This window comes from Hippopotamus amphibius, chromosome 3 (assembly GCF_030028045.1).
Source record: "Hippopotamus amphibius kiboko isolate mHipAmp2 chromosome 3, mHipAmp2.hap2, whole genome shotgun sequence".
Lineage (NCBI taxonomy): Eukaryota > Metazoa > Chordata > Mammalia > Artiodactyla > Hippopotamidae > Hippopotamus > Hippopotamus amphibius.
The window spans coordinates 20,668,075-20,695,939 of NC_080188.1; the positions used below are offsets into that span (position 1 = coordinate 20,668,075).

Genomic DNA, 27,865 nt, shown 5'->3' on the forward strand with positions numbered 1-27,865 from the left:
TTCTGTGCTGCTATAATCATTTACTCCCAGGAAGGTCTCAAAGGGACTTATATACATAGGGAATCAATTGAGTAAACTTCATCGTTTTTTGTTTTTATGCTTATTTTTTTGTTTACTATGAAATTCTTTTCTAAAACCCCAAAAGCCCCCTGAAGAGCTTGGGCAGGGTGACCCAAATATCAGCTGTTTAAGATCTAGACACAATTGGCTTCCTAAAGGCCACTTTTTATTTTTATGATAAACTCCCATTTATGTCATCAGCCATAGCCTACAGCAGAGGCTGTTATCTGTTTTTAGGGCTCAGACAGAACAGGAGAAAATGAGAGAGGCTTCATGGTTTTACCTTTGCCAGTAAATCTGTGACAAATATCTACAATCCAGGACCTGGGCATTTCAGATTGGTAGAAATCTACCATTATTAATTGATTTTGGTGTGGCTTCCAGTGAGGGGTGTATAACGAAAGCATCCCAGTGTTGTTCTGCATCCACTCCCCACTTGCCCTTCTCCTGAGCCTTTCTCTTACAGGAAGATTTACCTGATCTGTTACCCTTTCACCAGCTTGGCTTAAATTCGTCCCATGGCTTCCCATTGTTCCTGGGCTCAGGTGACATTTCTTCAAGTGCCCTGCAAGACATTACACCAGTCCTTGTCCACCCACATCTCTAGCCAGGTGTGGGCCTCTGCTCACCTTGCTTTCTGAGCTCCTACTCTCGCATCCTTCTTCCCGTCCCTCACGTGTGTCATGTTTCCTCCTTCCACCGGGCTGTGCACATGTCATTTCCTCTTCCCTCTCTCTTTCCTTTCTTACCTCCTTCTAATTCTCAACTCAGAAGCCATTTTCTTGAGCAACTCTCCTAACACCATATGTTTTTCCTTTCTGGAACTTATAGCAGTTGTACTTTTGCATGTGTGTGATTTAATGACTGTCTTCTCCCCTCTACATACCTCATCATTCTGTTTCTTGTATCTAGCACAGTGTCTTTCTCATAGTAATACGCACCAATATTTGTTGAACCAGTGAGTATTCTGCAAGGTAAATCCACTCCTGGCTCACAGTGGCCAGAAGCATCCCCATCTACTTGCAGAACTTAGAAGTGCGCAGCGGCGGTGTTCATCACTGCAGCGTCACACCACTGCACCGTCCCAGTGGTGGTCCTCTCTTTGTGTCTCCCGGGATCCCTATCTACTCTTTGCTGCCCATTCTGTATGTTCAAAATCTCAAACTTTCCTTCTGGACTAATACACTCCTGGCAGCCCAGAACTAAACTGAGAAGGCTACTTTAAGTTTAGAGACAGAAATTCTCCAAATTGCATTTCCCACAGTCTTGTCTTCTGCTCATTTCTGTTCTCCTTCCCGGCAGAGTCCCCGGGCTTTCTTACCCCTGTGCTCCGTTTATTGCTTCCTCTTCGGGACTCTGCAGTCTGTGAGCCAGTCTCACAGTCCCACCTGCCCTCACATGGCTCCCATCTGAGAGATCAGCTCATGGGTTTCTGAACCAGTGGTTCCCTTGGTAGTGATTCGCAAGTCCCTGCTGCCGGCGTGCCAGTGAGGTCCAGAATGTCCTTGGCCAAAGGACCCTTCTCAAAGGCTTGCCTTTCCTCAACCTGTGGACTCTAGGCCTTGAGTTAGAATGATCGCCCTGCTGATGTGCCTTCCAGCTACCTCTTCTGCAGCCTGGGCCACAGTTCCTGTTCTTCTAGTGCTCCACGCCCATTTTTCCCTATAGTTCTCCTTTTGAGACGAAGCGAGAGAGTAGCACAGACATATGTATACTACCAACTGTAAAATAGGAAGCCAGTGGGAAGTTGTTGTATAACAAAGGGAGTTCAACTTGAGGATGAAAGATGCCTTAGAGGACTGGGATGGGGAGGGTGGGGGGAGTCAAGGGAGGGAGGGAATACAGGGATATGTGTATAAAAACAGATGATTGAACTTGGTGTACCCCCCAAAAATAATAAATAAATAAATAAAATTTAAAAAAAATAAAGAAGGTCACACGATCCGTGATGACTTAGAGAGGTGGGATGGGGGGAGGGTGGGAAGGAGTTGTGGGAGGGCAGGGATATGGGGATATATGTGTAAATACAGCTTGATTCACTTTGTTGTACAGCAGAAACTGGCACAACAGTGTAAAGCGATTAGACTCCAATAAAGAGCTTAAAAAAATAAAATAAATTAAAATAAATAAATAAATAAATAGTAACAACAACAACAACAAAATAAAGGAGGTCACAAACCTACAACCCGCTTCTTCCGCTGCTTTGTTCCCATCTATATGTTCCCATCTGGGTCAGCGTGTTCTCTTTCTTTCTATTTTCTTCCCCACAGTTTTTATTTTTAACTCCAAAATTATTGTTTTTCTATTGACCCTATTCCTCTCTGGGTTTGAGATTCTCCTTCCAAAGCCCACGTAATAATTTTTATCCACTTAGAATATCTGAAGCCTTCTTTCCCTTATGGAGCAGAGGTCAGCACATTATGGCCCACTGCCTGGTTTTATAAATAAAGTTTTATTGGAACACAACTGCATCCATTCATTTATGTTTGCCTATGGCAGTTTTCATACTACAAAGGCAGAATTGAGGAGTTGTGACAGAGACAGTAAGCCTCACAAAGCCTAAAAAATGTATTCTCTTCTTCCTTAGGGACTTGATGACCCCTGCTTCCTGGGCTCCCCAAATTTGTGATCATTATTGAGGCTTAGAAACAGTTCAGTTGCTTTGCCTCAGCGAAGGGGTGGAATGAGTAGCGTGAACCCCCTGCTGCACAACATCTCAAAGCCACCAACCTGCACACTGAAGGTCACTGCAGATTTCCATGATGATTTATTCAGAGGCAAACAGTTCAGTCTTCTTTTCCTTTTGTCTTCTACATAGCTTTCTGGTTCATCCCTGTACTCTTTTCCTTGCAATTTTGGACTCATTTATTCGCTCCTTGTAGAGTTCCTTGTCATCTTTCAGGTTGTTCAGTGTATTTTTTCAGGGTATGCCTTCTTTTATTATTTAATTCCTTTTATTTATTATTATTATTATTTTTAGTTATAAAATACACATCAGACAAAATTTACCATCTTAACCATTTTAAGTGTACATTTCAGGGGCATTAAGTGCATTTGTATTGTTACCGTCACAGCCATCCATCTCCAGAACTCTTTTCACCTTGCAAGACTGTACCCATTAAACAATAACTTCCTATTACCCTTTTCCCCAGCCCCTGGTAGCCACTGTTCTACTATCTGTCTCTATGAATCTGACTGCTCTAGGTACCTCATGTAAATGGAATCATCCAACATTTATGCTTTTGTGGCTGGCTTATTTCATTTAGCATCATGTGTTCAAGGTTCTTCCATGTTGTAGCATGTATCACAATTTCCTCCCTTTCCTTGTTAAGGCTGAGTAATTTTCCTGTGTGTGTATGTATGTGTGTGTGTGTGTGTGTGTGTGTACACACTACTTCTTGTTTATCTATTCGTCTGTCAGTGGACATTTGCATTGCTTCTATCTTTTGGCTATTGTGAGTAATCTGTTATGAACATGAATATACAACTATCGCTTCAACTGTATTAAATTCCTTTTTAACTTCATATATGTGATCCTAAGAGGAATCCTGACCTGACACATAGGAGATGATGTTCTTGGAAAGTCAGTGGTCAAAAGTAAGCATTGTACATCTTGCAGCTCTACCAGAAAACAAAATATCAACCTCATGCTTATAAGTAACACTGAACTCAGAGGCCAAGTAATATTTAGCAGTGTTGACCAGAGAACAGTCAGAAGCATGGACACGTGTGTGCACCATTCGTACAGTGTCACAAATCATACTTCAAAGATGGTGCTTGCCTGCTAATTTTTAATATTTTATTATCTCTGTTTTTTTCTATTCTGCTTTTCATGTGGTAAAAGTGACAGCTCTTTGGGAGCCTGGTAGTCTAATATAGCAAACTTACAGGCCAAAGCCTGCATATGTCCTTGTATTTTTACAGGTCCACAATCACTTGGGCACAATTACAAAACCCAAAAAGGTTTGATAAGTGGAAAGTTTTCTTTTTCATTTTAGATTTTAAAATTTTTTTATTTTTTAAAATTTCCCTTCCTCACTCTTGCCCTGCCCCCCTCCCTCATTCCCTGCTCCCCTCCCTCATTCCCTCCCTCCCCTCCTTCATTTCTTTTGTAATTCATTGAGTAACAAAACTAAGGTGACCTTAAATAACTTCAGGCTATTCATTATTTTTATTTGTTCACTTTAATGTGACCATTCAAATATTTCACCACAAAAATATTGTATTTGATTAAAGAGTACTTCCCTAGACCTCTTGGAGGTGTTACATAATGGTATATACATTATAGTATCATTCTAAAATCTAAGAAATTATAAATTACTTTCAAGAGTTTTGGGTAAGGCCTGTCGCCCTGCATTACCAGGTGTCTGTTTTTCTCTCATTCAGATAAGATCAAAGTTGGTGATGATACTCCAGCTACCTTTTCAAGTCTTGCTTGCTTGTACCCACTCTTACTGTCTGCTATTTGGCCAGCGTAGCATGCGGGTAGCAGCTCAGATTTCTAACTCTGTGCTTTTGTCTGTTGGGATTGTGCATGAAACTCACTTGTGAAGAGACTCTTTTATCTTTAAGCAGCTGCAAAGCTGACACGTGACCCTAGGAAACCCAGGCAAGGTGTTTATCTTAGTGATTTTCAAACTCTTCTTCCCAAAAGACTCAGCAGAGGATTTGTCATCATGGCGTCTCTTAAATGTAGTCAGATGGGCTGCTTTCACCATGATGTTTATAATGATGCCACAGGGTCATCCTATGACTCCACTGAGGCTGAAGACTACAGTGTCTCTTAGAAAGTAGAAAGTCGGTGAGCTCTACCTCTTAGTAGTTGGACATTGATGTTTTAACCTCCATTCCCCACCCCCCACCCCTTCAACACACAATTGAAATGAAGCAACACATTTGAGTGACTGATACTTCTCTACCTGTTTATCTTTCTCCTTCTTTGTGGGAAATAGGATCCCTTATATTAGTCCAGAATATACAAGTGTGGTGGAAACTCAAAAATCATACCATACTGATCTATTTTATTTTCTGCCTCCTCTTTCAGTAATAGATTTCCCAAGTCTCTGAAGTACTGTTTCTCTGCAGTGTCGCATTCATCAATGACTCCTGTGTACTTGTCAAAATGAGAGATGAAGGTGACTGAATGAGGCTTTAGGCCATGCTTGTGGTCCTAGGCATTTTTCATAGGGTCCAAAGCATGGCTGGTAACACATATTCCAGAAAAACTTTCCTTCTAGTTTTAACATCTTTTTTCAGGATAATATCATTGCTGGTTTGCAAAAAATCTGTTTCTCAAAGAAATCAGGCTCATCTTTAAGCATATGTCTTGTGAGTAACAACTGCAAAGCTGTAGTGGTTCTTGAAGGATGAGGCAGAGAAAGGGACCATCAAATGGCAGCCCACACTTATCCATGTATCGATTCACCAGCCCACTCTTCACATTTCTCTTTCCTAAACCTCCGACACCACTCTCCTTTTCTCACTCTCAGCTGATGGCTGCTGAAAGCAATCTGATGAGAACTTCTAATCTGTTCACCATCAAACTTATCGCTGCATCTGTACTCATTTACTCTGCCTTCCTCCCCTTACAATGAATGATCTCTCTCTGCACATCTAAGGCCAGACCTTGGCCTTGTGATCTGCATCTCCTCACCTGTTCAAAAATTTACTCTTTACTCCCTCAACTGTCATCCCTCTCTTTCCTGTATCATTGCCTTCTCTGTTTCTACTGGGTCATTCCTTTAGCATGTGCCCTTCCTAAACTACACATCCATCTTCGCCCACGTCTCCATATCTACTCATTCAGAATTGACTATGCTTTCCTTCTTACTCTGGTGTACTCACATCCTCACCATTCTATAGAAATTACTCAGGTCAAGGTGACCTGTGTTCTTCACTGCCCAAGTTCAACAGACAATTCCCAGTTCTCATCTTATACAACCTTTGATCATCCATTGGACCATTATCCTCTCCTTTTTCAAACATTTTTTCTCTCTTGGCTTCCAGGATATCCTTGTCTTATCATTGTCCTCCTAACTCATTAGCCAATCCCTTCTTATTCTCCTTGGTTGGACTCTCCTCTTTTTCCTGATACGTAATTGCTGACTGACCCCTGGCTTCAGTCCTTGGACCTCTTCTCTTGCACACTCCAGGGGTCACTTTATCTCATGTTCCATATCCAAATATATAACGCTAGCTCTGTCCTTTCCTTTGAGTGCTAGTATACCTGTTTCTCACTTGGATATCACACAGTCATCTCAGCCTTAATGGGAACAACATACAGCTCTTGATTTTTCTCTCCAAAGCTGCTCCTCTTCAAGTCTTCCCTATCTTAATAGCACACGGTTGTTCAAGGTCAAAATGTGCAGAGATTCTCAGCTCTTCTCATTTGCTAATATCTCACATTTGGTCAGTCCATCAGCAAATCCATTAGCTTCTGCCTTCAAAATAACCCAGGATCAGACCACTTCTCATTCCCTCAGCTACTATCCTAGTCCAAGTTACCATCTTTCTCTCCTAGCCTGTGTAGTTGTGTCCTCAATGGTTTTCCTGTCCCCAGTCTTGCCCACTTGCTCCCCCCCCATGTCAATTCTCCATACAATGGCCAGAGTAATTTTTTTAATGTTACTTAAATCACAACACTTCCCTGTTCACAACTCTCTTTTCAGTGAGTGCTTTGAACAGCACTGAGAACAAGTTCCAAGGTCTTTATTGTTGCTGATAAGACTTTTAGCTCCCTGTCTGTCCTCGTCTTGTTGCTCTGCTACCCTTATTATCTCCATTCTGGCCATACTTGCGTTTTCTTTACCAGACACTACCTGCTCACACCCACGTGTGAGCCCTGAACTTGCATGTCTCTGCCTGGGATGCTTTTCCCACAGAAATGAGCACTGCTCACCACCTCCTTCTTTCAAGTCTCTGATTATGTGTCACTTTCTCGGCAAAGCCTTTTTGCTTTAAAACATCTCAAGTAGCAGTCCATTTATTTGCCACTTTTTATCCCCTTAGTTTGCTCTATTTTTTCTTCATAGCTCTTACTATTACCTGATGTTGTATTACATGTTATGTTGTTTATCATCTGTCTGGTAAACAATGATGTGAATTCAGGGACCACATCCCCAGTGTCTAGAACAATGGAAGGCACATAAGATGTGCTCTGTAAATCATTGTTCAAGGAATGAATCTACTAGGGGACACAGGGACAAAGCATACCAATATTAATGACACTTTAAGGTAAATTACATTTCACAAGTTACACTTTTTTCATTAACAGTTTTCACGTGCTCTCATATGCATAATCTCATTTAATCCTTACCTGTAAGATTAGTGCTATCATTTTCCTATTTTATAGGTGAGGAAAGAGCTACAGTGCAGAGGTATCCACCCCAAATCACATAGCTAGTTAGTGGTGGAGGTTGGATTTAAGCCCAGGTTTTCTGATTATAAATCCTGTCTTATGTCATGTATAAAAGACAGTAAGTGCTTTGGGAGTTGGAGACAAATTTGGTTTTCTAAGGAATATAGGAGTTAATGGGGGGCTTTTGGGAAATCTTAGAGTGTTTGTGCCTTGAGATTTGAACATGGGATTAGATATAAATAAAGAACAAAGGCATTCCAGATATGGTAATGGCATGAGCAAATGCAAAGAGACATGGATGTGTGTGGTGAATTCACACAAGGAGTAGATTCGCGTGGCAGATTCCAGTTAGTGTGTGAGCTTGAGGCAGTAGGAAACACTTAAAAATATTTGAATCAAGACTGCTGCATGCAGAGAGGTTTGCTAAGGATCCCCTAGCTTGGTGAGTTGTGCAAAGAAGAGAGAGGGGAGGAGATCAGAAGGGAGAGAGTAGGAACAAGGGCCTGGATTGGAAGGACTTGCTCAGAAAGAAAAGGAGGCAATTCTTTGCTAGGTGGAAAAAAAAGATGCCAAGTTTAGGGAAGATTCTGGTACCTCCCGTGATTTTGGAGGCCGATTTTTGTGTGTGTGTGTCTGTGGTTGTCAGTCTTTTCAAAACAAGACATTGTTCTGAAAGTAAAGATTGAAGACTAGTCAAGTCTGGGGGTTGGGGTCTTGAGTTGTTAGTAGAAATCTTGGAAGAGTCATGATGTAGAAAATAACAAAAACTGTAGAACAGCAACAGTTAGACCTTAACTCAGATTAAGAAACACATTTTGAGCTCCTATCACATGCTAGAGCTAACTTCTTAATAAGAGAATATTTTGGTATCTTTTATTTTGTTTTGTTTTGTTGTTTTAGATTGTGCTAATCACCCGGTGGTGAAGTTAAACCGCTGTGCATCGTGACTTCACGCACAAGGTGAAGCTTTATTTTAGGTGATGACTCACTTTGAACTGGTGTTTAATAAATGTTCTAGGATGGTGGAAAGATCTGGGTGGAACAATGCTCAATATTTCAAAGTGAGCACTTGAAAATCTATTTCTGCTTCTTAGTAATAGGATCTCTGAGGCTCCAGAATTATTTTCCAACTGGTTCGCTGGTTCTCAGAGGCCCTGCTATCCCAGGTCTGTGGAACTGGCAAGGAATTTGATGCAATTGCTTTTGCACCTGGCATTTGATGGAAATTGTTTTGGAAATTACTTAGTCATATAACTAAGAAACATCTAGTGTTTATCCTCTGAGAGATTGGATGTAATGGCCAAATGGCTTGATGTGACCCTACCTATGGTTCAGAGCTATTTAATTGTTAAAATTCTTGACCCCTGTGTCCCTCAATTAAATCACAAGTTTAAATCAAACATGTGTGTTTTTGTATCTATGTTTTGAAGCAGTCTGTGATCTATTTTTATGACTTACTGATTCCAGCCTTGTGCTTTTGTTCTGGGCGTTTCCTTTAGCTTTGCATACCTCGCTCCTTTCTTCCTACCTATCTAAGCTAATCCCCACCTCCGGGGGGGAAGACTTCCTTCTTTAATACCCCATTCTCAGTGGCCTTTGTTTCACTTCTCTGAACACATATATACAGGGCCCTTGTAATTTTTCTTTACGTAACTTCACTATAAACTGTGTACATTATATAGTTTGTTTTTAAAAATTCCTTTATGGTTTAAAATATTCTGCACAGAAAAGGCAACTCTGTGGGCAAGGAGTGCCCCATCAGTTCCTCCCCCCCTCCATTTTTTTCCAATAAGAAAAAGCTCTTGTTGTTGTTGTTGTTGCTTAAATATTAGCTCTCCTGCTTTTGAATTTTGGTAGCTTATTCACATTTCCTAAAGTACCAAGGAGTCCAATACAGTAAAGACCAAACAACTTCTGTGAGGGTCTGTTTGGTCTCCCCAGGCTATGAGTTTGCTGGAAAGTCAGTTTCCTAATACAGGTACTACAGAGCACTGGTCCCACTCCTCAGAGACTTTTCTTGAAATGGGGTCTTGGTACAACAGATTAGGAAATACTGTTTCATCCCCCACTGGAGGATCTCAGTGCACATTAGCATATTATTGGCTCTGAGAAGCGCAAAGTTGAAAAAACAAAACAACACAGCTTAGCATTCCCCAAATGTACTTGATCGTAGAGCCTTTTTTCCACATCACATCTCTTAACATCCTGTGGAACTAGGATTCAGTGGAACATACTTTGGGAAATGCTTCTGTTAAGTATTTCCTCTCTTGGGTAGGCCAAAGAGTAAATGTGAAGGCCAATCCGCATGAAATAATAATTTCCCTAAACACATAATGTAGAAAACAAGTATTGTCTTTGCATTTTAACTCCTCCTTATGCCATAAAATAACTCAATAAATTTTGGTGTAAGTGGATCTTTTTTTTTTTAATGCTGAGAGTGAGAAGAGGAAGCCTGTGGGCTATCACTGCCTGTCCTTTGAGTGTTGGGTCTGTCCCTTTGTCTTTCTCAGGTCGGTCATTGTGTGCAATGGCGTGTCCCGGTCCCGTCACCGTCAACATGCTGCATAATGGATGAGGCTGAAGAGACTGAGGCAGCAGGTGTTGTAGCAATTAAAAAAAGAAAGAACAGAGCTGTTGATTGTTGCCAAAGCATTAGTCCTCCCTTTCTTCCTTTTACAAACAACAGCTCTCTGTGTCAATCAGCGCCAAAACTGCAACTGGTCTGCTTTGCTAGTTCTACTTAATACCTCCCGGGCACTGTAGTCGAGACTCCTGTTTGGATAGTTTGTATACTTATGTTGGAAGTGGGCTGTATTTTTCCCTTCTTCCTCTAAAAGATTGTTACAATCAAGCTAACTGCCCACAAATCTGTTGAAAATTAGCTTTGCCTGGTGGCAGTATCATAGCCAATGAGGTTTATCCGAGGTGCGATTATTGCTACTTGAAAAATTATATCACAGTACACTAGAATGGATTGGGGACGATTATTAGCTTTGCTATAATTATTGGAGCTTCTGTAAGGGAGGAAGGAAGTATATTTTCAAATTCAGGACTAGAGAGTATACAAGCTTTCAAGAACCTCGGTATATTCCACAGCTAGGAAATATTTAGGACCAAAGTAAGCTTTTAGTATTTGATTTTATATGCTTGGGAAAGGGCTATTCATTGGATCATTGTTACTGCTCCAATTTTCAGGAATTTAGTGGAGACCTTTTGCTTTTGCTTTCTGATCGCCTATCTAGAGCCAGGAATCAGAAACAGCTCTCTGAAAGGACGACAATTTATATCATCATAGTAGTTGCATCTTTCCATAAGATGTTGACTGTTTATGAACAAGAGATTATGCAAGTTTAGAAACATTTATATGCTTATATGGTTTGTTTTCAATTATTATTTGATAATTCTCCAACGTCATGGACATTGAAATACATGTAAGACAGCACATTTAAGTTAGTAGTTAGCCACATAATGTGTATGTAATACACACTGCAAGTTCGCAGTAGTGTTCTAGAGCCAGCTGGCATGGCTCAAGAGAGGACTGTGCGCATTTCCTCCCCATTCTGTGCTCAGTGACATCATGCTGAGCTTGAAATCAGCCACAGTGGGAATATTTATGCCATGGAGACTGGCAAATGCTACGTGTCCGGGCTCTTCTCCCCTCCCCACCTCAAGAGGACCAATTGTTAGCATTATAGCAGAATACCATTGGTTCTTGGCCTTCTCTCAGGATGACTTGATTATAAGGAGTTTTAAAATATAACAAAAGACCTCTTAGAACATATCTCATATTCAAACAATAACACAGTTAACTTTTTTATTGGGTGCGTGAGGTCTTCGCTGCTGCGCTTGGGCTTTGTCTAGTTGCGGTGAGTGGGGGCTGCTCTTCATTGTGGTGCGTGGGCTTCTCACTGCGGTGGCTTCTCTTCTCTTGTTGCGGAGCATGGGCTCTAGGCGCACGGCCTTCAGTAGTCACAGCACATGGGCTCAATAGCTGTGGATCACAGGCTCCAAAGCGCAGGCTCAATAGTTGTGGCGCACGGGCTTCGTTGCTCTGTGGCATGTGGGATCTTCCTGGAGCAGGGATCGACCCTGTATCCCCTGCATTGGCAGGTGGATTCCTAACCACTGCATGGATCTCACCTACTAGGTTTATAACAAATAGCCTTCTTGTTTTTTCTTTAGTTTCCCTGGGGTAGTGCAGCATTACACTGTTTCCTTATGGGTTTTTGGTAAGGCTCTGAAAACAGGACTCCTTCCTTGTCCATGTGGTCAATGTTTATGGAGGAAACATTGTATAAGGAGAGAAAAATACAGAGTCTGAGCAGTGTTCACTCCGGTAGAAACCAAGATGGCGCTGCTTCCTCAGTGGGGGCAGCCGCCACATTGCGGTGTCAGTGAGGCCCAGGGATGGACAGCACTTTAGGGGGCTGGGATTACCACCTGCTGTCTTCATCACAAAGCAGCCAAGAGAACAGATTTCCTGCCATAATACATTATATGTAAGTCTAAAGAACCAGAGGGAGATACGTAGGGAAATGTTTTGTTCTGAGATGCCTAATGGTCTCAAATGAGGCATCTTGTCTTCCTTCCTTCTAGTCCCCTCACTCCCCATTTGTGGATATTTATTTTTCATTCCATAGGGGACCAAGTTGTGTATAAGAGTCTTTAAAGTTGGATTCTTTTGGATATATGTGATAATTTTTTAAATACAGAAATTAAAATCCAATGACGTCACAGAGATTGTTATGATTTCACCCCCATGTGTTGAGTGAATTGACAATATATGGGCAGACATTTTGACATCTCTCTGGATTTGGGGGTTTATGTTCTTTTCCCACATTTTGAGGAAGAGGCCCATTGAAGAGAGAAGGTTGCATAGGCAGTGGGAAGTCAGATCTTTATTTACAACTCAACCGACACAGGTGTATTTGGGCAGCATAACCTTCTGGTTAGCCATGCGGGTCGGGAACCAGATTGCCCAGCTTAGAGTCCTGGCTCTGCCACCTCTGGTGTGAAATTAGGCCAATTACTTCCTGGTCTATACTTTCGTTTTTTCATCTGCAAAACAGATAATAATGATACTTCTGTCAGGGCCCCTGATAGCCCACTGAGCACCTTTATGTAAACTCAGAAAGACATCACGGGGTGGACTCTATGGGCTCGAGTACAGACAGCGGCTTTATGTGAATTAGGAAAATGGGACGCAAGTTTGTTTAGTTTGACAAAGAGAGCTCAGGCGGGTTTTAGCCCCAGCTTGTCTTCTCAGCTGGGAGTCCTTGTTCAGGGCACAACCTGTGCCACCAGCCACAATAGCTCTGACAACTGCATCGGGGACCTGAGAACCAAGTGAGTCAATTAAGGTTCAATAAAAGATGCTGTTACTATTATCACCAAAACTTCAAGGTGGGAGGCTAGGGTAGAATAGGGTTCAGAGAATCCGTGGATTTGTGCAAAGTTATCTTAGACTTAGAGAAGTGGAGTGATTTGCTAGAAGCCCTTGGTTATGAGAGCAGTGTGGCTCAAATCCAGTTGTCCAGAGTTTCAGCTTCCTACCAGTCCTGGCTAGGTGTCTCTACAACCGTCTGGTTCAAACAGCAGAACCATAGATAGACGATGAGGGGAAGGGGCACCGTGGCCATTCCTGATCCCAAGTGTCTGGCTAGAGCCATTCAAATGGTAAAACCTCAGAAGATGATTTGTCCTTTATTTTCCAAAGCCTGACAGTACATTGGCTCCTTTGATACTCAAATGTTTGTTTTAAACTGTAGTATGCAGTAGGCATGTGTGGGTCCCAGCCACCATTTTTAAAATTGAGGTATAGTTGATTTACAATATTGTGTTAGTTTCCGGTGTACAGAAAAGTGATTCAGTTATACATATACATTTTTTTCTGACTCTTTTCCATTGTGTATCTGTTAATCCCATACTCCTAATTTATTCCTCCCTCCCGCCACCCCCTTTCCCCGTTGGTAACCATAAGTTTGTTTTCTATGTCTGTGAGTCTGTTTCTGTTTTGTAAATAAGTTCATTTGTATTATTTTTTAGATCCATATATAAATGTTATCATATAATATTTGTCTTTGTCTGTTTGGCTTCACTCGGTATGATAATCTCTAGGTCCATCCATGTTGCCACAATGGCAATGTTTCATTCTTTCTATGGCTGAGTAATATTCCATTTTGTGTGTGTGTGTGTGTATGTATCACATCTTCTTTATCCATTCATCTGTTGATAGACATTTAGGTTGCTTCCATGTCTTGGCTCTTGTAAATAGTACTTCTGTGAACATTGGGGTGAATATATCTTTTCGAATTAGAGTTTTTGTTTTTCTGGATATATGCCCAGGAGTGGGATTGCTGGATTGTATGGTAACTCTGTTTTTAGTTTTTTTTTAAGGAACCTCCATACTGTTTTCCCTAGTGCCAGCCACCATTTTAACAGACCCGAGGAATATTATTAGATGGAGGTGTATTTCTATTACATTTGAATGAAAAACCTTTTACAAGTAATATTTTCTCACTATAAAAACTTTTCTGAGTTAAACCAAATGGAAAATGGCTTTTGTTACTAGCAAAAGAAAAAAAAAAGAAAAAGAGAATAAACCACTATGGAGGTCAACTTCTATGTCCCCAGTCCTCCCTTTAAAATCTTTTTAACTGTAAAGTATAACGCAGTTACAGAAAATCACATAAATTCACAGCTTAGTTAATTTTTTAAGGTGTACAATCTTGGAATCGCTGTCTCAAGAAGTAGATCCAAATCAAGAAGTGGAATTTTGTCACCCTGACAGCCTGTCCTGGGCTCCGTCCCGTTGGTAATTCCTTCTCTCCTTCTAAAAGTCACTTTCTCATTTTATGTTGATCACTTCCTTGCTTTTCTTTGTAGTTGTGTTGCCCAAGTCATACCAACTTTTAAAAGGACAGGCTGTTTAAAATGTGATCATCCTGTCTGTATAGTGAACATTTCACCATGTTTTATTTTCCTTTGGTAATCTAATAACTTGTTTGGGTGAATTCTAGTAGTTTTCTCACTTGAACTTGATGTGTTTTAAAATACCAAGTGCTGGTGAAACACAACAGTTTCGTGGTTACTTTGGATTCTTAGCTAAAAATTATTCAGTTATTAGAATATCAAATGGTGAAATTGATCAGTTCTTCAGACAGCACTGCAGCTGTCACAGGACTGTGTGTACTTGGCAGAGCCTCTAGTTCCCATTCTTTGCCCCAAATCAGGAAGCCAAGGGGCTTGACCCCTCTTTCCTTCCCATCCTCAGTACTAGCGTCATGTTGATTTCATGACTGGCAAGAGCCATTTCTGTGTAGTGAGCAGGTGAGAGAGTGGGTTGAATATAAATGAAATGACCGATAGTGAACCAGTGAAAACAGATATGAAAAAGCACTCCTAGTAACAAATGAGGAGGCACCAGACAGGTTTTTGACGTGAGTACTTTCCCTGTACTGCTGAATGACTTTCAGCCGTAGCTCCAGACAAGATTTTATTACGAATATTTTGAAACGTGTGAGAGAGAGAGAGAGAGAGAGAGAGAGGGAGGGAGGGAGGGAGGGAGGGGGCAGGGAGGGAAGGAGGGAGGGAGGAAGGAAGGAAGGAAGGATGGTTGGTTCAAATAGGCCATATACCTACCACCTAGTTTCAATAATTGTTAACATTTTCTGTATTTATGTCTTACACACACACATGCACACATACTCCTAGTAATTTTTCAACCTTTTCAAAATAAATCACAGATATCAGACCACTTTCCCTCTAAATACTTTAGTGTGCATCTCCAAGGTATAAGAACATTCTTCTACTTAACCACCATGCCATTGTCACTCTTAATAAAGTGAAATAATGCCCTAATATTATCAAATGACCAGTAGATGTTCAGATCTCCCCCAGCTGTGCCCAAAATATCACCCATAAATCTTCTTTTAGACTAGGATTTCATTAAGACGTATACAATGCAATTGGTTGTCATGTCTCTTAAGTCTCTTATTTAAGATAATAACCCTCCCCTTTTCTTCATGACGTTGGCTTTTTTTTTAAATAAATAAATTTATTTATTTATTTATTTATTTATTTTATTGGCTGTGTTGGGTCTTTTTTTGCTGTGTGTGAGCTTTCTTTTTAGGTGCAGTGAGTGGGGGCTACTCTTTGCTGTGATGCACGGGCTCCTCATTGCTGTGGCTTCTCTTGTTGCAGAGCACGGGCTCTAGGTGCGTGGGCTTCAGTAGTTGCAGCACATGGGCTCAATAGTTGTGGCGCATGGGCTTAGTTGCTCCACGGCACATGGGATCTTCCTGGAGCAGGGATCGAACCTGTGTCCCCTGCATTGGCAGATGGGTTCTCAACCACTGCGCCACCTAGGAAGCCCCGACATTGGCTTTTTAAAGGTCAATTTTCTTATAAAATGTGTCATTTTTCTGGATTTGCCCAATCCTTTCCTCATGGTCTCATTTAATCCAGACGATGTGTATAGGAGTCTGTCACATCGAGTGATTTGGTACCCAGCACTCACAAACCCAGATCCATCTGTGAAGCAGCATTTCTGCCTCCACCATACTTACTTTCTCTTGAGCGATATTTCTGAACAAAAATTGCAACCACCTGATCTAGACACTCCAGCATGAATTTTTTCTTCTCCTTAGATATGAAGCTTGGGGGGAAAAGAGTAATAGAACTTCCCATCAGTAGTAAATGTCCTATTAGGTGGTTTCTACTCATGATTTCTAACCTCTAACAACCTTGAAAAACAGGTTCCTACAACCATCTTTTTTTTTTTTTAATTTATTTTATTGGCTGTGTTGGGTCTTCATTGCTGCACACGGGCTTTCTCTAGTTGTGGCGAGCGGGGGCTACTCTTCATTGTGGTGCGCAGGCTTCTCATTGCGGTGGCCTCTCTTGTTGCAGAGCACGGGCTCTAGAGCACAGGCTCAATAGTTGTGGCGCACGGGCTTGGTTGCTCCGCAGCATGTGGTATCTTCCTGGGGCAGGGATCGAACCCGTGTCCCCTGCATTGGCAGGTGGATTCTTACTCACTGCACCACCTAGGAAGTCCCCCCTACAACCATCTTTTAAAGATGATGGAGCAGGCTCAGGGAAATGAAGGCATTTGTCCAGTGTCACGTAGCTCCAAAGTATCACACCTGAAATTTGGACCCAGATTTGCGTAGTTCAGAGGTTTTATATAACACTGTGCTGAGGACTAGTTGACAGTTCCATACACTGATTTGTCAAAATTAGCCATGAGTTGAAGTATTTATTTAAGGAGCAACATGATACCCAGGTAAAAATCACCCTGTGGCTGAAGCCTAGCTCTGCCTCTTGAAATGGAGACAACACACATGGCCCAGAAGCACTCTACTAGCCCATTTTCTTTTGCTTTGCTCTTTCTTTTGCTTTGCTCTCAAATCAATCGCTAATACTTTATGTTGTGTTAAAGCTCATGAGTTGTTTGTCTTTCTTTGCAGCGTCTGTTCTGTCTGTTTGGAAGGTAAGAACAGCCTGAGGATGTGCAAACACACTTACTGCTAAATCTACTCACATGTTCCTGGACTGACCCATTTACTGTGTTTAGAGCACACAATGGCTAGATCAGAGGATTTAATGCTCCCAGCATGCTTTGGAGCATTTCTTGTATTCTTAATTAGATTTTTTTTAGTGTAGTCTGTCAATCTGTGGGTATAAACAGCGCCTTCTGGGTTTCTGATGACATGATGAAAATATAAATGGATTCTGCAGATTGCATTTTATTATCCTCAACATTAAACACTCAGAGCTAGTGCTGGAGGGGATCATGGTCTGATAATGTTGATTAAATAACCTCAGGCCTGGACTTCTGTGCTGTTTCTTTGCCAACCCAAACTGAATAGATGTAAGGAGCTATTGTTATCAAAGAGAGTGTAACAATGTAATTGTCATTAGAATATATGTCTTCAGAAGGTGGTGGGTGGGGCAGTGAAACCCTGGCCTGGGTGAAGGGAGATCTGGTTCTAGTCTCATGCTTGCTAATAGCTAGATTATGACCTTGAACAAGTCACTTAATATGCAAGACATTATTTTTTTCTCATCTGTAAAATGAAGAGATTGTATATATAACTTGGACTTATTCTGGTTAGTGAGAAGGGACATGGAATTGATCTATAAAAAGATTTCTGGTTGCTGTGTGGGAGATGCTTGTAGAGGGGCCAGAGAAGAAGCAGAGTAACCACGAAGGTGGCTGGTATAGTTTTTTTTTTTTTTTTTGCTGAGAGGCAGTGGATGCTTGGACTGGTGTGTAGTGTAGAGACAGAGGGTAAAGGACAGATCTAAAGTACATTTTGTAGATAGCTAGTGGGAAATTGCCGTATAACAAAGGGAGATCAACTCGATGATGGGTGATGCCTTAGAGGGCCAGGACGGAGAGGGTGGGAGGGAGTCGCGGGAGGGAGGGGATATGGGGATATATGTATAAATACAGCTGATTCACTTTGGTGTACCTCAAAAGCTGGCACAAGAGTGTAAAGCAATTATATTCCAATAAAGAACTTAAAAAAAAGAGGAAAAAAAATAAAGTACATTTTGGAGAGAGGAACATTGCTCTTCTTAGTGATTTGAGTGTGTCTGTATATTATTGGTGATGGGAGATGATGGTGCCGTTCATTGATATGGAGGAGACCAGAGGTGGAACAGGCTGGATCAGAGGACAGATGTCATGAATTTTGTTTTTATCTTGTTAACTGAATTATTTATTAGGTAGCCAAGTGCAGATGTTGAGCAAGCAATTGGATATTTGATTATGGACTTCAGGTGAGAAGGTTCAATGCCACATATAAAAATGTGTGAGTTGTCATATGCAAGATGTTTAAAGGCAACATATTTAAATTCACAAAACTGAATGAGTTATCATATGTGAGATATTTATTTGTTTATTTTTTATATGTGAGATATTTAAAGACCTGGGGCTACCCAGGGAAGAGGAGTATGTGGCTATAGAGAGAACAAAAGAAAAGTGAGGAAAAGAGAAAAAGAGTCATGTTTTACATTTAGGAAATGAATGAAGCAGAATTATCTAATGCAACAGAGAAACGGATATTTATTGAATGAGGTAGAAGGAAAATGAGGAGTGTCTGGGAGTGGGAGGCCTAGGAAAGGCAAGAGATCGAAAAAGGAAGGAGTGGTTGACTGTCATGCTGCTGAGACCTTGACCAGATCAGATGAGACAATGTCTGTTGGATCAGACAGTATGGTGATATTAGAATTAAGAGGAGAACCAGTAAAGCACGGCATTGTTTAAGATCAGGGAGGAAAGATCTGCAAAGAGTATTGGGAAGAGAGAAATCAAGAATGAGATCTATGGCAATTCTAGTATTGTTGCCAATATTGACAGTGGAGTTGATTGAGCTCTTACTATGGATTAGGCACTGTGGGAAGGGATGGGCATACATTAAGTCATTTACTCTTATGTGATTCATTTACTCTTGATGCATTTGGAGTAGGTACAGTTATCACTGTGTAAGTACGGAAGCTGAGGGTTGGTAGAAGTTCATTAATCTGCTTATGATTTAGCTTGTGCTGGTGGGGCTCAGAGTCAAATTTGCAGGTCTCAACTTTTGACCCTATAAGAATTTTCAGTGAACTAAAAGAAGAGAGGTGGCTGAGCTTATGATGATGAGAGTCATGGGTACAGGATACTTATAGAGGGGGACTGGACTGAAAGGAAGGAGAAAAACAGGATGGTGGTCAAAGGGGATGGATTGAATTAGGGTTTTTAGGAAAAGAGGGAAATCGTTATGCTATCAGCAGAGACAGGAAGGATGCTAGAGACCTACAGGTAAGGTTGAAATAAAGGTAGCAACCTGGGGGTGGGAAGGGACGGGATTCAGAGCTTTGATAGAGGAAAGAGAATGTACATTTGTTTCTTTTGAGCTGACAGGAAAAGATGGAAACATATGTGTAGATATGGTCTATAAAGGAATGTGTGTGGCGCTAGGGGTGGTAGTCCTAAAGGAAAGGCTGGCCAGATGGTCTTGATCTCACTGTGATTCCAAAAGCAAGGTCATTGACTATAAAATGCCAGTGGGAGACGCCACAAGGAAGTCATGCTTGGACTCTCTCTTTAGGAATGGGGAATTAGCGCAAAATGGGGAGAGTGATGGCCAAAGAACCTTTCCCTTTCCCCATCTTCTGGGATATCTTAGTACAACCCACAGTTCTGACGTACAGGTCCTTTATCCTGTGGGCTATGCCTACTGTGGCACCTTCTCTCCTACCACCCTCCCCTCCCCACCTGCCTCCCCCTTTTCTCAGCCCTTGGCACTTTTCCTCTTTGCTCAAATAAACCTTTGTACAGGTCTTTGTGTTTTCCTGGGGTGCGCTACGTCATCTCCTTCCTTTGAAGAATCCTGTCTCTTCCTTCAGGACCAACTCAGATGCCAGCCCCTCAAAGGCTTTCCTTGACTCAGGCAGAGAGAGTTCACTTCTTTGCTCAGATGCTGCACAGAGCCATGTGTACGTAGGAGTGTGAACTCTGCAGTCTCCCTGTCTGAGGTTAAATCTTGGCTCTGCTATGTACTAGTTTTGTGTTCTTGGGCAAGTTACTTAACCTCTCTGTGTCTAGGTTTCCTTGACATTAAAATGGAAACAATAATGATCAGACCCACCTCATAGGGCTGTGATGAGGATTAAATAAATTCATATGCGGCAAACGTTTAGAACAGATAAAGCACAAGGAAACTGCTGTGTGCATGTGAGCTGTTATCATTCAGCTCTTTCTTTAGTTGTGTAATTTGTGTTGATTTCTTGCTCCATGCTCTTGACCGTGTTTCTTCTCCAACACCAACTCCTGTTTTGTAATGTTTTATCTTTCCCTCTGGATTATGGGTTCTTCCTGGGTAGGGTCCAGGTCTTGTTGTTTGATCTCACTCACACCGCTTATACTGCCTGGCCAGAAGGAGATATTTGGTAGAGGTTTCTTGGCTGATAGCTAATTCTGGCTTAGATGACTATGACTTGAGATGGTTTACAAAGAGTTTCCATAGAATTTTGATTTGATTTTTCTAGCAACCCTATTAAGGAGACAGAAATAGCGGTGGATTTATTCCTCAATAAATGTGAAAACTAAGAGCCATTCTGTTCTGCTTTGTTTTACAAGTTAGGTTTAAAAAGAAATATTCTTTTTGTTAAATAAGTCAAATATTCTCAGAAGAGACGTGAGCAGAATGAACTGCAAATAATCTTCTCCAGTGAATTAAAGAGCTGTGATTTTCATTGACCATTGGTAGGAGGAAATCAAACCTTCTAGAAAGTGTACCTGTTTTTGTACAACAATTTAGAGAATATGTCCGTGTCTTTCAAAGATTCAGCCAAAATACAGTAAATTTTGTATTTTTTCAATTTCTTGAATGCAGGGACCATTATTTTGCCAGCCAGTAGAATCTCTTCTTAAGATCATTATGATAGGGTTTCCAACATTTATTTTAAAATCCTCTTCAGACCTGTAGTTTATTAGTGGACTGCAGTTTGTCCACCAGATTGCTTTTAAAAAACAACTGAAGATTAATGAAAATATTTCTGAAATGCAATTTGTATAAATGGTAATGATCAGGCTGAAAGACTGATTCTTGGCAGTCTTTACTGTTCATGGCAGCTACTTAATAACAATGGTAACAAAGTAATTAACATAATGTGGCATTATGACATACAATGTGTTACATTATAAACACATTGTAAAAATGTTACTATAAAATTGTGTGGTTTTCTTTATTAGACTGGTTTTTAAAAAAAGTTCTCCATATTTCAGTTATTTGAATGTTTTAGAGCAGTGCCATTGACATGGACAAACTCAGAGACATAATTACCTTTTAGTTCTATGGGAAGGAAATCGAGTACAGATGAGCTTATTACTCAGTAATTACTTGCATAAAATAGTGTGATGATACATCATGATGTCCTGTTGCTTCTGCTTTTGGTTTGATTGCTAAGGTAGAAGACAGACTTTCTTTGCCTTTAAAAGCATCAAGGTTTTGGTAAATGATCTTTTCATAGACTATTTTAATCTGACAAAGCATGTTCCTCCAACAAATCTCATCGAGATGTAAGATGATGATGGCTCAGAGTAAGGTGGTAGAATGGAGGCTATGAGAAGTGGTTGGATTCTGGCTAAATTCTGAAGGGTGAATCAGCAGGATTTGTTGGTGGATGTGATTGGGTGTGAAAGATCGGGGTCAAGTATGACTAAGCTGAGCAACTGCAAGGGGAGAGTTGCTAGGACTAACTGTTGGGATGGGTGAGGATCAGCAAGGTGTGGAGAGCAGGATTTGGGGGAATGATAAAGTGCTTTTGATATTGCATGCTGCTTTTCCCCTGTTCGCGCCTGAATGCTTCTGAACCTGGGCTCTCTCCACACCTACCTGGTGTCCCAGAGCTCCATTGAAGATCCTCTTTAAGGGCTCTATTAATCCTCACATCCTGTTCTGTGTCCTTGGAGAGTGATCACGAGCTGATGGCTTGGCTAGTGCCTTGTCTGGAAGGTTGCTGAGAGTCCTCCATCAGTGGGGGTCCACGTGGGAAGGTTAGTGAAGAGTCTGGCCGTCACTGTTCATTTCCCCTGCTCATGGTCTGATGGTAATGGTGGTTGATTCTTGGCAGCTGGTTTTTTTCTGTTGTTGTTATAGCAATGGCTTATGCTGTTATGAAGAGAACAGTAATTAGCAGTCTTTAAAGTTAAAATATACAATGTGTGACATTGTAAATACATCGTAATGCTGTTGCTGAGAGCGGTCATTGAGACAGGTCATCCAAAATCCTGATTCCAATGGAGGATCCATCCTTTCTGAGACTGAACTGCTGGCTTAGTTTAGCATGCAAGGTCAGGGCTTTGTAAAATTCACTTCACATGTGAATCACATGGGATCTTTTATAAATGCTTGTTCTGATTAAGTAGGTCTCAGAGATGGTGGGAGGACTGAGTGTGTATATCTAACGTTACTTCCAGGTGAAGATGCTGCTGCTGCTGCTGGTGATGGTCTAAGGACCAGACTGTTCAGTGGCACAGTCTTTGTGGAATTTCTGGAGTCTGTTCAGCTGTTGACCCTCCTAACAAAGGTCCAGGTGTCTCTACACTACGTAACCTGGGCTTGGAAAAATGGATGGCATTTGGACCAGTGGAGAGCAGTGTGAAGGCTATTCTGGGACCTAAATGGACACAGGAGAGTGGGGAAAGAGGCAGAAGAGGAGGAACAGAGGCTGAACTGAGCACCTTTCTCCAACTGCATGGTGCCTGCTCCCACCTCCACAATTAGGAGTCTAGGAAATTGAATTTAATCAGACTGCATCTTGACTAGCAGGCTGACTTTGGACTATTAAATTGACTCTACTTGAAATGTTTTAGTAGCCATGCATCACATGCAAGATAATTTTAAATAGTACATGGGAATTTTAGGTGGTTCATAGGCCACCAGTATTTTCTCATAATCTTAATAGTTCTGTTACCTTCTGTTTATGGTAGGAGCTTCAATATCTGCTTTCCTCCCACCTGTGAGCCTTCTGCATGCAGTGGCCGTGTCGCATTCGTGTTTCTATCTCAGCCCTGGTTCTCATCATCGCCCAGTAAACGGAGAGGACCTGGCTTAACTTAGCCAGAAATTCTGTAATAAGTGTAGCCAAACTAGCCTGGGATCTCAATGTTAACACTGTTTGCACTAGAATATAATACTTTTAACAAAAATGCAAAGACCTGAGGAGAAGAATCAAGATGGCAGAGTAGGAGGATGTGTGCTCACTCCCTCTTGCAAGAGCACCGGAATTACAACTAACTGCTGAACAACCATCGAAAGAAAGACACTGGAACGCACCAAAAAAAACCACCCCACATCCAGAGACAAAGGAGAAGCCACAATGAGATGGTAGGAGGGGCGTAATCGCATTAAAATCAAATCCCATAAATGCTGGGTGGGTGACTCACAAGCCGGAGAACAGTTATACTGCAGAAGTCCTGAGGGTTCTGAGCCCCACGTCAGGCTTCCTAACCTGGCAGTCCAGCAACAGGAGGAGGAATCCCCAGAGAATCAGACTTTGAAAGCCAGCGGGATTTGATTGCAGCATCTCCACAGGACTGGGGGAAACGGAGACTCCACACTTGGAAGGCACACAAAAAATGTGCTCACCAGGACCCAGGGGGAAGGAGCAGTGACCACATAGGAGACTGAACCAGACCTACCTGCTGGTGTTGGAGGGTTGCCTGCAGAGGTGGGGGGCAGCTGTGGCTCACGGAGGAGACAGGGGCACTGGCAGCAGGGGTTCTAAGAAGTGCTCATTGCTGTGAGCCCTTCCAGAGTACACCATTAGCTCCACCAAAGAGTCTGTAAGCTCCAGTGCTGGGTCGCCTCAGGCCAAATGACCACCAGGGTGGGAACACAGCCCCACCCATTGGCAAACAAGCAGATTAAAGTGTCACTGAGCTCCACCCACCAAATCAGATTATTTTACTGAGCTCCACACACCCAGCCCAGCCACCATCAGTCCCTCCCATCAGGAAGCACCCATGAGCCTCGTAGACAGCTTCCTCCACAAGAGAGCAGACAGCAGAATCAAGCAGTATCAGCAGTATTTCATCCTGTAGAACTAAAAATCACAGCCACAGAAAGACAGAGAAAATGAAAAGGCAAAAGACTTTGTACCAGATGAAGGGACAAGATAAAACACCAGAAAAACAACTAAATGAAGAGGAGATAGGCACTCTTCTGGAAAAAATTCAGAATAATGATGGTGAAGATAATCCAGGACTTTGAAAAAAGATTGTATGTAAAGATTGAAAAGTTGCAAGAAAAGTTTACCAAAGACCTAGAAGAATTAAAGAACAAACAAACAGAGATATGCAACACAATAAGTGAAATGAAAAATACACTAGAAGGAACCAATAGCAGATTAACTGAGGCAGAAGGACGAATAAGTGACCTGGAAGACAGAATGGTGATAATCACTGATGCAGAAAAGAATAAAGAAAAAAGAATGAAAAGAACTGAAGACAGCCTAAGAGACTGCTGGGACAATGTTAAATGCACCAACATTTGCATTATAGGGGTCCCAGAAGAAGAAGAGAAAGAGAAAGGACCTGAGAAAATACTGGAAGAGATTATAGTTGAAAACTTCCCTAACATGGGAAAGGAAATAGCTACCCAAGTCCAGGAAGCACAGAGAGTCCCAGGCAGGATAAACCCAAGGAGAAACACACCAAGACATATAGTAGTCAAATTGACACAAATTAAAGACAGAGAAAAGTTATTAAAAGCAACAAGGGAAAAACAACAAATAACATACAAGGGAACTCCCATAAGGTTAACAGCTGATTTCTCAGCAGAAACTCTGCAAGCCAGAAGGGAGTGGCAAGATACATTTAAAGTGATGAAAGGGAAGAACCTACAACCAAGAATACTCTACCCAGCAAGGATCTCATTCAGATTCGACAGAGAAATCAAAAGTTTACAGACAAGCAACAGCTAAGAGAATTCAGCACCACCAAACCAGCCCTACAACGAATGCTACAGGGACTTCTCTAAGCGGGAAACATAAGAGAAGAAAAGGACCTACAGAAACAAAAACAAAACAATTAAGAAAATGGTACTAGGAACATACATATTGATAATTACCTTGAATGTAAATGGACTCAATGCACCAAGCAAAAGACACAGACTGGCTGAATGGATACAAAAACAAGACCCATATATATGCTGTCTCCAAGAGACCCACTTCAGACCTAGGGACACATACAGACTGAAAGTGAGGGGACGGAAAAAGATATTCCATGCAAATGGAAATCAAAAGAAAGCTGGAGTAGCGATACTCATATCGGATAAAATAGACTTTAAAATAAACAGTGTTACAAGAGACAAGAAAGGACACTACATAAAGATCGAGGGATCAATCCAAGAAGAAGAAATAACAATTATAAATATATATGCACCCAATATAGGAGCACCTCAATACATAAGGCAAATGCTAACAACTATGAAAGAGGAAATCGACAGGAACACAATCATACTGGGGGACTTTAACACCCCACTTACACCAATGGACAGATCATCCAGACAGAAAATTAATAAGGAAACACAAGCTTTAAATGACACAATAAATCAGCTGGATTTAATAGATATCTATAGGGCATTACATCCAAAAACAGCAGATTACACGTTCTTCTCAAGTGCACATGGAACATTCTCCAGGATAGATCACATTTTGGGTCATAAATCAAGCCTTGGTAAATTCAAGAAAATTGAAATTGTATCAAGCATCTTTTCTGACCACAATGCTATGAGATTAGAAATCAATTACAGGAAAAAAACTGTAAAAAACACAAACACATGGAAACTAAACAACATGCTACTAAATAACCAACAGATCACTGAAGAAATCAAAGAGGAAATCAAAAAATACCTAGAGACAAATGACAATGAAAACACAATGATCCAAAACCTATGGGATGCAGCAAAGGCAGTTCTAAGAGGGAAGTTTATAGTAATACAATCCTACCTCAAGAAACAAGAAAAATCCCAAATAAACAATCTAACCTTACACCTAAAGAAACTAGAGAAATAAGAGCAAACAAAACCCAAGGTGAGTAGATGGAGAGGAATCATAAGGAACAGAGCAGAAATAAATGAAATAGAGACAAAGAAAACAATAGCAAAAATCAATAAAACTAAAAGCTGGTTCTTTGAGAAGATAAATAAAATTGATAAACCTCTAGCAAGACTAATCAAGAAAAAGAAGGAGAGGACTCAAATCAATAAAATTAGAAATGAAACAGGAGAAGTTACAACAGACACCACAGAAATAAAAAGCACCATAAGAGACTACTACAAGCAACTATATGCCAATAAAATGGACAACCTGGATGAAATGGACAGATTCTTAGAAAAGTATAACCTTCCAAGACTGAATCAGGAAGACATAGAAAATATGAACAGACCAATCACAAGTAATGAAATTGAAACTGTGATTAAAAATCTCCCAACAAACAAAAATCCAGGACCAGATGGAGTCACAGGTGAATTTTATCAAACATTTAGAGAAGAGCTAACACCCATCCTTCTCAAACTCTTCCAAAACATTGCCGAGGAAGGATCACTCCCAAACTCATTTTATGAAGCCACCGTCACCCTGATACCAAAACCAGACAAAGATACTACAAAAAAAGGAAACTACAGACCAATATCACTGATGAATTTAGATGCAAAAATCCTCAACAAAATACGAGCCAACAGAATCCAGCAACACATTCATAGGATCATACACCATGATCAAGTGGGGTTTATCCCTGGAATGCAAGGATTCTTCAATATACGCAAATCAATCAATGTGATACACCATAATAACAAACTGAAGGATAAAAACCACATGATCATCTCAATAGATGCAGAAAAAGCTTTTGACAAAATTCAACACCCATTTATGATAAAAACTCTCCAGAAGGTGGGCATAGAGGGAACCTACCTCAACATAATAAAGGCCATATATGACAAACCCACAGCAAACATCATTCTCAATGGTGAAAAACTGGAAGCATTCCCTCTAAGATCAGGAACAAGACAAGGATGTCCACTCTTGCCACTACTATTCAACATAGTTTTGGAAGTCCTTGCCACAGCATCAGAGAAGAAAAAGAAATAAAAGGAATCCAAATTGGAAAAGAAGTAAAATCATCACTGTTTGCAGATGACATGATACTATACATAGAAAATCCTAAAGATGCCAGCAGAAAACTGCTCGAGCTAATCAATGAATTTAGTAAAGTTGCAGGATACAAAATTAACACACAGAAATCTCTTGCATTTCTATACACCAACAATGCAAGATCAGAAAGAGAAATTAAGGAAACAATCCCATTCACCATTGCAACAAAAAGAATAAAATACCTAGGAATAAACCTAACCAGGGAGGTAAAAGACCCGTACTCAGAAAACTATAAGATACTCATGAAAGAAACCAAAGATGACACAAACAGATGGAGGGACATACCATGTTCTTGGATTGGAAGAATCAACATTGTGAAAATGACTATACTACTGAAAGCAATTTACAGATTCAATGCAATCTCGATCAAATTACCAATGGCATTTTTCACAGACCTACAATAAGAAATTTTACGATTTGTGTGGAAACGCAAAAGACCCCGAATAGCCAAAGCAATCTTGAGAAGGAAAGACGGAGTTGGTGGAATCAGGCTTCCTGACTTCAGGCTATACTACAAGGCTACAGTGATCAAGACAGTATGGTACTGGCACAAACACAGAAATATAGATCAATGGAACAGGGTAGAAAGCCCAGAGATAAACTACGATCAACTAATCTATGACAAAGGAGGCAAGGATATACAATGGAGAAAAGGCCGCCTCTTCAATAAGTGGTGCTGGGAAAACTGGACAGCTACATGTAAAAGAATGAAATTAGAACACTTCCTAACACCATACA

At 41.0% G+C, this 27,865-nt stretch overlaps 1 protein-coding gene and 1 non-coding gene across 8 annotated transcripts in view; both read left to right on the forward strand.

The window, feature by feature from the left end:
- The window catches only part of LIMCH1 (LIM and calponin homology domains 1), a 326,500-nt gene that overhangs the window by 102,509 nt on the left and 196,126 nt on the right, over positions 1 to 27,865 (forward strand). The gene's annotated exons all lie outside the window — the stretch shown is intronic.
- Positions 10,298 to 10,441, forward strand: LOC130850658 (U4 spliceosomal RNA). The gene has a single exon (XR_009053005.1). It is a non-coding gene; the product is annotated as a U4 spliceosomal RNA (small nuclear RNA).